Here is a 9467-nt window from a genome sequence, read left to right on the forward strand (position 1 = left end):
GAAAAACTGCAAATTTTAAATAGTCTTAATTTTTGAAATGCTACTAAACCGTTGACTTTCACCTGACGTGGTCCCAACAAACCACGTTGGGCTTAACCATGATATAAATTCTATCGTCACAACGGCACTTTGTTCGTCTACTGTCAGGCGTCTCACGGTCTAAATATATTATAAGAAACTAAGACGTGTACCATTTAACAATGCTCGTTCCATTAATGATCTGCATTATTCGATAATGTCAAATCATTTCAGCATTAGGAAGTCTCATGTACGTGAAAAATTTTCTAACAGAAAAAAGACATTGTAATAAAATTAAACCAAAAAAGCCACAATTAAAAATCACCTGTTTCAAATGCGATTATAAGCTAGAAACCACTAATTCCACTTCCCATAGGCTTCTATGCAAATTTCACAATATTCAATGGCTTCTCTGGACTTTACCTTAACTTTAACCTGCAGAGGACTATATATCAGCATAATTCTACATATGTCAGTTCACAATCCTCAGAATGGCATGTGGGGTTAGCAGACTTGCAGTGCAGTACTGGTCACCGGAAGTGAAGTGTCTATAAATAGCATGGGAAATCCCAGTGTTTACACAAGATAGGGGTATATTTAGAAATCATTATGGAGATTAGGCTTCACATCACAAGAAGCAAAATGCACCTATAAAATGTACAGAAATGTTTTTCCTTTCAGAAACTGTTTAATTTTTTTTAAATAAGATGAGAACTTTTTTCACGGCACTGTGAGGAACAGGGGTAATTTCTGCGTAGGACTATTTTTGCGTACGTTCCAAATGTTCATTGGTTGAATTGGTGGTCTCTAACCTTATAGGCACGCATAATAAGTAACCCAAATTTATATTATAATGTTTAAATTCGAATACGGAACAAACCTTGTTTTTATTTATGACGTAAGTAGATCTATCGACAATAAAATGGAGCATCAAAATAGAAGAAAAAATCAGAGATATCTTTATCCAAGTACATGGGCAAAGTGTGGCAGAGTCAAGTTTTGTACATATTTTTATTAATTGTCATGTTAATTATAGTTTAGTATTTCATTAATTTTATTCTTAATTAAATTTATGAAATTATGTTTTCAGCTGATTGAATCTACCTGATTACAGTTAATTTATAGTATTCATGTTTTCAGCTGATAGTATTCTCCTGATAGCAGTTAGTCTTAATTTAGTAATTCTAATCTTGTAATAATTATTATCAGAGTAGTAATTTATAACAGTACTTTTGGTTATTTATTTCTATTGGTCAGTTTTGGTGATAGGAATTGTGGGACAGTCATGTGTCATATTTTAGGCGGGAATCCATTGTCTTTGTTTTGGTCACTTGACTTTATATGTTTTGACTGATGGAAGCCATTATTTTGTTTGTCTAACTTGAACTCATATTTTGGACTTCTTATTATGGATAGTTTCCTATTCTTTTGAAGGTTAGTCTTATCACTTCAATCCTTTATTATCATATCTATGAAACCTTATTTTAATTGGTTTGAGTTGTGAGATTGGGAGTTATGAATGACATAGTGTGAATGGCTGATTGATTGTATGAAAAGTGTGTGTAAGTGTTTGTGACTTGATATAAACTTTTGAACTTATATATTAAACTGCATAAAGTAACTAATACAGATAAATCAATTAAATCTGGTATATAAATTATTTGATTGTTGTAAATAATTTATAAATAATGGTTAAAATGATAATTTTGACATAAAAACCATTAACTATGATTTTATCATATTGAATGAGTGTTTGATTATGATTTTAATACTTAAATAAGCATATAAACTCAATATGTAAATAACTGGATAAATAGACAAGGGAGATAATATTTTTGTCCATTTTTCATTAGATTTTTAGTAGCTCAATATTTATATCTTCAGGTGGATACAGTGTACGTTATTATTACTGTGTACTATGTAGCAGATTATCTTGGGTTGTAAACCTAACCTTTGCAAAACCTGCAAGGTATGTTTTGTTGTACTTATGTGTGCTTTTGCTTTGCTTACGTATTGTTTATTAACATAGTGTAATGTTGCTTTAACATTTGCTTGTGCTTAACTAATATCTTATTTTATATTTTCACTACACAACATTTAAAACAAGATCGAATACAGCAAATATATTATTTACTGTGATGTGCAGATGCATTCTTTAAGATGTGCATTTAACTATGTAAAACAAATATAGATTACAATCAGAATGCATCATACTCATTTTGAACAGATCCGATATTACCGTATACATTTTTAATATATTCATATTTGGTAATTATGGGAATATTGTACTTTTCCTATATCATATATAATTACTAGATTTATAAGCTATTTTATAGTAATTGTTGAATAGATAGTTAGAATATCTTTATTGTTATTTCAGGGTTTTATAACCATACTTTCTTTGAATGAATAAAGAACCTATTAGAACCTGAGATAGTGTTTATTGTTTTCTAAAGACCGTAAAATACAGCATTGTCACAAAAGGAAAGGAGGGGCGATCCACATACAATGCAGAAAACGGAATAGTTACAATAAAAATTAAAATTTAAGATAAGGATAACCATACAGAACACAATATAAACTGCAACGCTTGCAACAACTCAAACAAAAATTGGGAGTGGCATCAAATGCTCCGGACGCGTACATTTATAAGCATGTCCTATTCTGCAAGCTGCACGTACACTTTGGAAGTGAGTAAGGTGTCGAGTTTTGGTGGGTTGGCAATTCGGTAAGACGTGGAATCATAAAAAGGTTGTCCTTTGTGTTCCTCAGACAGCTTGAAAAAAAACAACAAACAAAAAAAACCACACATACAGGAGTTGGTAAAATTGCTTTAAATACAGGTTTAGGCGAACATACCTTCGACAATGGCTGAGGAAATATACAATTCCGACTACTTATTACCTTGGTATAGCATATTACACTAATTATCCTGGTTCATAATAAAATTTTCGGAATATTACGTTAAAAAATAAATCGAAATTCGTCGTTGCTGGACTAAAAAGGCACCACGCAATGTTATGTTAGTATACATGCATGTGTTGAAATTAAGATATGGCGGAGAGCAATTAGCAGGGGCATCCACAGAAGCTGAAAATCAACAAAAACTTGTTTCTATTGGCAGAGTTGTGAACAAGAAGCTGGTGAATAAGAGTAATCGTCCTGTCAGTATCTATTACAGTGTTATATCAATTGGGCCTGGTCCTGTAAGTTATGAAATCAATATCATTGTTGACCAGTATATACCATTTTTGTATGACTTCGTAATGCAAACCAACATTTTATTTTTCTCTACTCTCCAACTGAAATGTTGCCAACTTAGAACCATTCGAAATACAGAATGACAAAAGTAAAATGAGATGCAAACGTTCTGCCACAATCAGTATAAAGGAGCATAATTATTCAACCAATGGATAGTAACAATATTTTACGTTGAAACAGGTTTAACTTCCTCAAGTAGGGCCATTTCTTTAACAGACCTGAAGACAAATCAAAACTACGGCATCGAAGAAAAAAAAACATCTGTTAAGCAGTTCTAATATTATACAAACAACTGAAGTATAGATATTAGTCAACTACAAAATAATTTAAGCAGCAGTACCGTTTATTAGACCAATCCCAATTGCCTTTCTACCCCACAAATGGTTGAAACACAGACATGCAGTTGAGACAATGAATTAATATGACCAATTACCAAAAGTCAGGAACTGGTGCAGAATCATGTAAGCAAATCAGCAGAGGTATGATAATTTATGTTAGACAGATACAGAACTAATTAATAGCACATTTCTGCCAATTATTCATCAATTATCCACGAATTAGCTGAATGAAGAACATGTGGTAGCCAAGGGTTATATTGTCACACGGTAGGCTTCAATGAATCAGCATACAAAGATTTTATCAAACTGATAATTGACAAAAAAACTAATGTTTGAAGTATTATAGAAGATGTACATGTTGTTTCTTTTGTTACTATGTACATAGTGTTTATATATACTCAAAATGCTGCGTGTGACGTTTGTTTTGTTTTGCTTTTGTTTTTACACTTAAATTGAACCAAAATAGAACATACAGGATGAGGATGCTATCACATCACATGCAGTATCACGTGATTCACAATTAACCAACAGCTACGTTGTAGTTGAAAATCTAATATTTCAAAATCTCCCAATGACGTAAGTTTTTTTTCGTGTATTAATAACCTTATCGTTCATTTGCGACATGTTTGTATTTCATTTTACTTTTTAACGTTAAAACCAATATTTCATGGTTTCGCAGGCTGCTAGACACATGTTAACCATATGTTTTATGTATAGTGCTGAACAGCAATTCAGCAGGCACGGATCCAAGATATAAAGTATAAAGCGAAGAGAACTAAAATCCCCACATCTTGGTTCCTTAAAATTATCTTCTACATTTTTCATGGCTCGCATTTGTCTTTTACGTGGGACGCAAACTTGTTCTTTTCCAATGTCAATAAAACATAAACAGGCCATTTGAATAGAATACAGGATAGATTTTGTTAAATAAATAATACATCAGGGATTGCTAGGAAAGTTACAAAAATTGAGGGATAGAACATGCATAACTTACATGTCCGAATATGTCACCTCCATAAGAAAATAGAGAGTCCACAGAAGCTTAAGGGTATGCATGTATATTCAATATTGGATGAATAAATCATTTATTATTTGATAAGATTCTTTCGATCTTGATTAACGACACTAAACTCCAGAAGCAATAATCATCTCATACCACCTTGTCAAATCGAATATGTGTCAAAACTGTCAACAAAGGTCAAAACTCCAACTACAATTTGCTAAAAGTCCCTGTGTTGCGTTCGATAATCTAACATGGTTACGATATGATTCGTGTACCAGTTGGTACTATCATGTGTTACAATTGTTTCTAATTAGCTACCAAGGTTTGTCTCGATTGACTCTCAGATCTCGATGCAACGCTTCGAATTTAACACCCAGTTTTTCTATAATCTTAGACGAGGCCTGCCAGACTATTTACATATATATGTTTGTACGTATCTAATAATGCTAAAACATACATTATGTATATAATTGCATTTATATTCTATGAAAAATAACTTAAAAGCTGTTTAAAAAACGAATGGGAACAACTTGAGAATTTAACTTATAAAATCTTATTTTGGTATTAAATTTAGCTCTTTTAATTGTACGATTTCATTAAAAAGTTCGTCTTCCTATCCATCTACAAATAAATTGTAAACCAGTTTTATAAAGACAAGACATCGTCTGAAGTTCTCCGTTATGGAGTTTCATTTAGCATTTTGAATAAGTGTGTACCACACAACTGCATAACTGAACAAAAATGGTTACAATGTATTTACTTGTTATACTAATATACTAGGGCAAAAATGACACAGCAAATATATTTTCCTAATTCTCTCTTTCTTCTTCTTCTTGATAAAGTTTCACGGAAATTCTCGAAAATTCTGCTTCATATTAGAAAAAGGCGAAGTACCGTGTAAAGAAATGTGAAATAACACCAAGTTTGGCTCAAAACGGCAGATAGGATGATTCATACAACATGGTTAACTTAATGTTAATCGTATGAACGTCTTGACGTTTATGAAATAAGGCAAGTTGCAACAAATCGTGTAAGAAACTTGAAAAAAAAGCATGAAAAGATTTCTTGGCAATAAATATGATTAGTAAGACGTTGCACAAAGTAAAATTTCACCAAAAGGTTTCAAATCGATGAGTCAAGTTCAGCACGAAAACAGGTAAGCCTAACCTTCAAAAAAAGTAAATTACTGCATCTCAAGGTTAGTATTCGTGAACATTCATTTTAATCGACTTTCGTATGGCCTGACCTAAAAATATGCATACAACAAAGCAGAAGAAAACAAAAAATAACAAAACAAAACTTAGCAAATATAACCCAGCAAAAGAAGCAACAACAACAAAAAACAAAAGACTTCGTAGAATGTTTTAGAAAGGAAGATAATTATTTAGTTACCAAGCTAGTATGGAATAAGTGATTCTCGTGTTCCCTTTCCAAGTTATTCTAATAGTGCGGAAGATTTTGTTCATCAAATGAAGTAAACATGAATTTTCAATCAATGGATAACAGAAGGAGAAAGTAATAATTGTGTTCGTTTTCTAGGAACGTTTTCTTGTATCAGTCGTCAATGTATTTCGATTAAGAATATGTGGTTTTACGGTCAGGAAACTTAACAAGTAGAAATATTCAATCATATATAAAATTGAGGGAAGGGGGTAATGACCCCACAATGACACCATATAGTATTATTTGTATATATCATTTAAGTTTCCTTTTGTCCTCCATCAGCTTAAATGATTTTATGTTACAAATAGAATTGAGGGGTGGAGTTAACTTCTCTTTAACATCCCGAAATATAGATGAATTCCTCTTGTCACAGTGAAAAAGAATATACTAAGTACATGTATATGGTTTTGGGATGGGGATAGACACGCTTTTTCATTTTAATTTTTTTTTTTAAATAACATCTTAAGTTTTTTTAGGGTTGGGTTTTGTCGACTGGGACCAGTAAAGATGAAGAACTTAGAGGTCTATAATTGTGTCTAGTTGTCCAGCGTTTTCCAAGATGGATGGTGAACTCTAGTCACCCATCCTTCTTGGAAATCGTAGATCATATCCTGCTTTTTTATTTGTTTTCATTACATAACTGTTAGCAGAATCAATGCTGTCTAAAGAACATGCTGCATCTATTATTTATTTGATTTTGGTGATGACTCACTGAGGATATTTAAAATTTATTGTTTTTACTTCTTGATATCGTGACACTGCCTTAATACAATTAACAAATAATCGTCTTTTTCTTCTTTTGTTGGCAACGATCTATTTTTGAATAAGTTACCTACCCTAGCATGACACATGTTCATGCCAATGGCATAATAATGCATTTACTAATTGAAGCATAGCTTGGGAACTCAATAGAAAAGTAAGTGTTATTCCATAAATCAATTGGCATAAAATCTACTCAGTGATAGCAAACTAGGTACCATCAAACACCATTCGTTTTCAGTTCTGGGTATTCCGGGTACCACCAAACAGCTTTCGTTTTCAGTTTTGGGTCAGACATCATTCGTGTTTAGTCACTGGTATTCAGATTACCATCAAACGCCATTCGCGTTCAGTGTTTGGTATTCCATGTACCATCGGACACCATTCGAGTTCAGTGTAAGTTGGGTATTCCGGATACTTTATGTTTAGTGATTGGTATTCAGGTTACTATCAAACGCCACTCGTATTCAGTGTTTGGTATTCCAGGTACCATCGGACACCATTCAGGTTCAGTGCAAGTTGGGTATTCCGGATACCATCAAAGACCAAAAGTGTTCAGTGATGAGTATTCTGGGTACCATCGGGCACCATTCATGATCAGTGATTGGTATTCCGGGTATCATCAAACATTTCGTGTTCAGTTCTGGATATTCCGAATATTATCAAACACCGTTCGAGGTCAGTGATGGGTATTCCAGGTACCATCCAATCCATACGTATTAGGTGACAGGCATTTCGGGTGCCATCCAACACCGTATTCAATGATAGATATCCCGTGTACCACAGGACTCCCCCCGTATTCCTGCTAGACTCTAGACAACACCACTGATAGGTAATTCGGGTAACACCTGTCGCCAAACTGTGTCGGTGATCTAGGTAATATGGGAAGCACCTGGTGCCAAACGTATCCAGTGATAAGGTTTTCAGGATACCTCATTACATATCCACAAATAGTACCGTTACTTGAGAAATTTTACCCATAAATTATAGATGCAGTTAACTTCACTAATGACACATTCACTTGAAATGGGCATGAGCATTTAAAGACGATTTTATTTGATACAAAACATCAAAGTTATATATACCAACTTCACACTGAAACATTTAATTCTTTTGGAAATATAAATCTATAATCCGTGATAAGTATTCCAATCATCGTCATTTGGGGTCACTAAAATTTTTCAATTGATATATAGTCTAGCAATGCTCCATGGCTTCTCTTCTAAAAGTAATCAAGGCAACCAAGATTCGAGCGCAAATCAAAAGAATATAATCCAGGGACAAAGACCAGACATTGAAAACAGACACACAAAACAAAGAACATAAAGTAACTAAAATCATACATACAAAGTAACAAAAGAAAATGAGCAACTCGGACTCAACTAAAAACTGGGAGCATGGACCAGGTGCACGGGTAGGGTAAGCGTCCTCTGCTTTTCTAGAACCATCCGCCGACTTGCTCAAAAAAGTCAAGTCCGGGGTAGACGAGACAGGAAAGGAAAACTATGACACGTTGAACAAATCAGTTTTCATGGTGCAGATGAATATACGGTAACGATCCACGAGTTCATGATGACGACCATAAAACTTCTTTAGTGATGACTTCAATCTTGTAGCTAGTCTTCCAAGTCTATAAGTGATCGATCCTGTTGAACAACCATCGTTGCCATGGGGTCCTGTATCCTCATCCAACGCACATCTAGAAACCTCGAAATAGTGTAACGTCGTGGTAGCAGAGTAAATACGATGTTAAAAATGTATCATTGATTATGGGGTATATGAAAATTGCCTGTAATTATAGCGATACGGTATGTTTTAATTGTACTGTGAATCTTCCATGGTTGTGTTTCTCTTTGTTGATTATAAAGTGTCTGTGTGTTCCATGTTATGGTGCATCCCTCTATTGCCTGGAAAACATCTGCCGATTTGATGATGTGGAACTTCCCTTTGTTGGCTGAAAATTGTCTCTGGATTTGATAAAATCGCTTTTTTTTCTGATACTGATTTTGTACATCTTTTATAACCGTATAATAATAAAGTTCGCTTTAAAGACCATAAAAAATGGTCTGACTTTTGAATATTAAAGTACACTGTACTGCTCCGACTATTATAATATGGTACAGTCCGAGAGCGGATGAATCTGGAAGTTATTATATTTTACAGCTTTTGACACATTCATTAAGTACCGGTATATTTTACGCGTTGGGTTTAGCTTAATGTCGGTTAGAACTTTGTAATTGATTATTGCAAATTATATCACTCCTGATGTTCGACAGTATTATGTGAAACAGAGAATTATCCTCCAAAAAACTAAACAAAGAAAAAATGAAAACATTAGAAACAGGAGTTGTAAAACAAAAGAACATCAGCCTTCTGTCTTCATATATTAACTTGTAGTAGAATGCCAAAACAGCTACAAGTAGCTAGGTCAGACATGATTGGCTACGAAAATAGATCTAACGACTGTTAATGGTCATTGATTGAAAAGAAAGATACATCTCCTCGCTTAAGTCTGTGTCCTTTTTGAAGATTGCATGACATAAGGTTGTTAGAGCAAGTCTGAAGATGTGAATTAGAATTGTTCGATTGTATCTTCTTCTACCTGATTACATTCAATAGGGATGGAATATTACATTAACTACAGT

General features: G+C 33.5%; 1 protein-coding gene and 1 long non-coding RNA gene across 14 annotated transcripts in view; one reads left to right on the top strand and one right to left on the bottom strand.

Moving 5' to 3' along the window:
• Positions 1-9467, bottom strand: part of LOC148624052 (sodium channel protein para-like) — an 87532-nt gene that overhangs the window by 50513 nt on the left and 27552 nt on the right. The gene's annotated exons all lie outside the window — the stretch shown is intronic.
• Positions 1345-2450, top strand: LOC148624053 (uncharacterized). The gene is made up of 3 exons (XR_015919600.1): positions 1345-1452; positions 1903-1987; positions 2399-2450. It is a non-coding gene; the product is annotated as an uncharacterized LOC148624053 (long non-coding RNA).

The sequence above is a fragment of the Perna viridis genome, chromosome 2 (genome assembly GCF_037379345.1).
Source record: "Perna viridis isolate PV_CMFRI_1.1 ecotype Kerala chromosome 2, ASM3737934v1, whole genome shotgun sequence".
NCBI classification, from domain to species: Eukaryota; Metazoa; Mollusca; class Bivalvia; order Mytilida; family Mytilidae; genus Perna; species Perna viridis.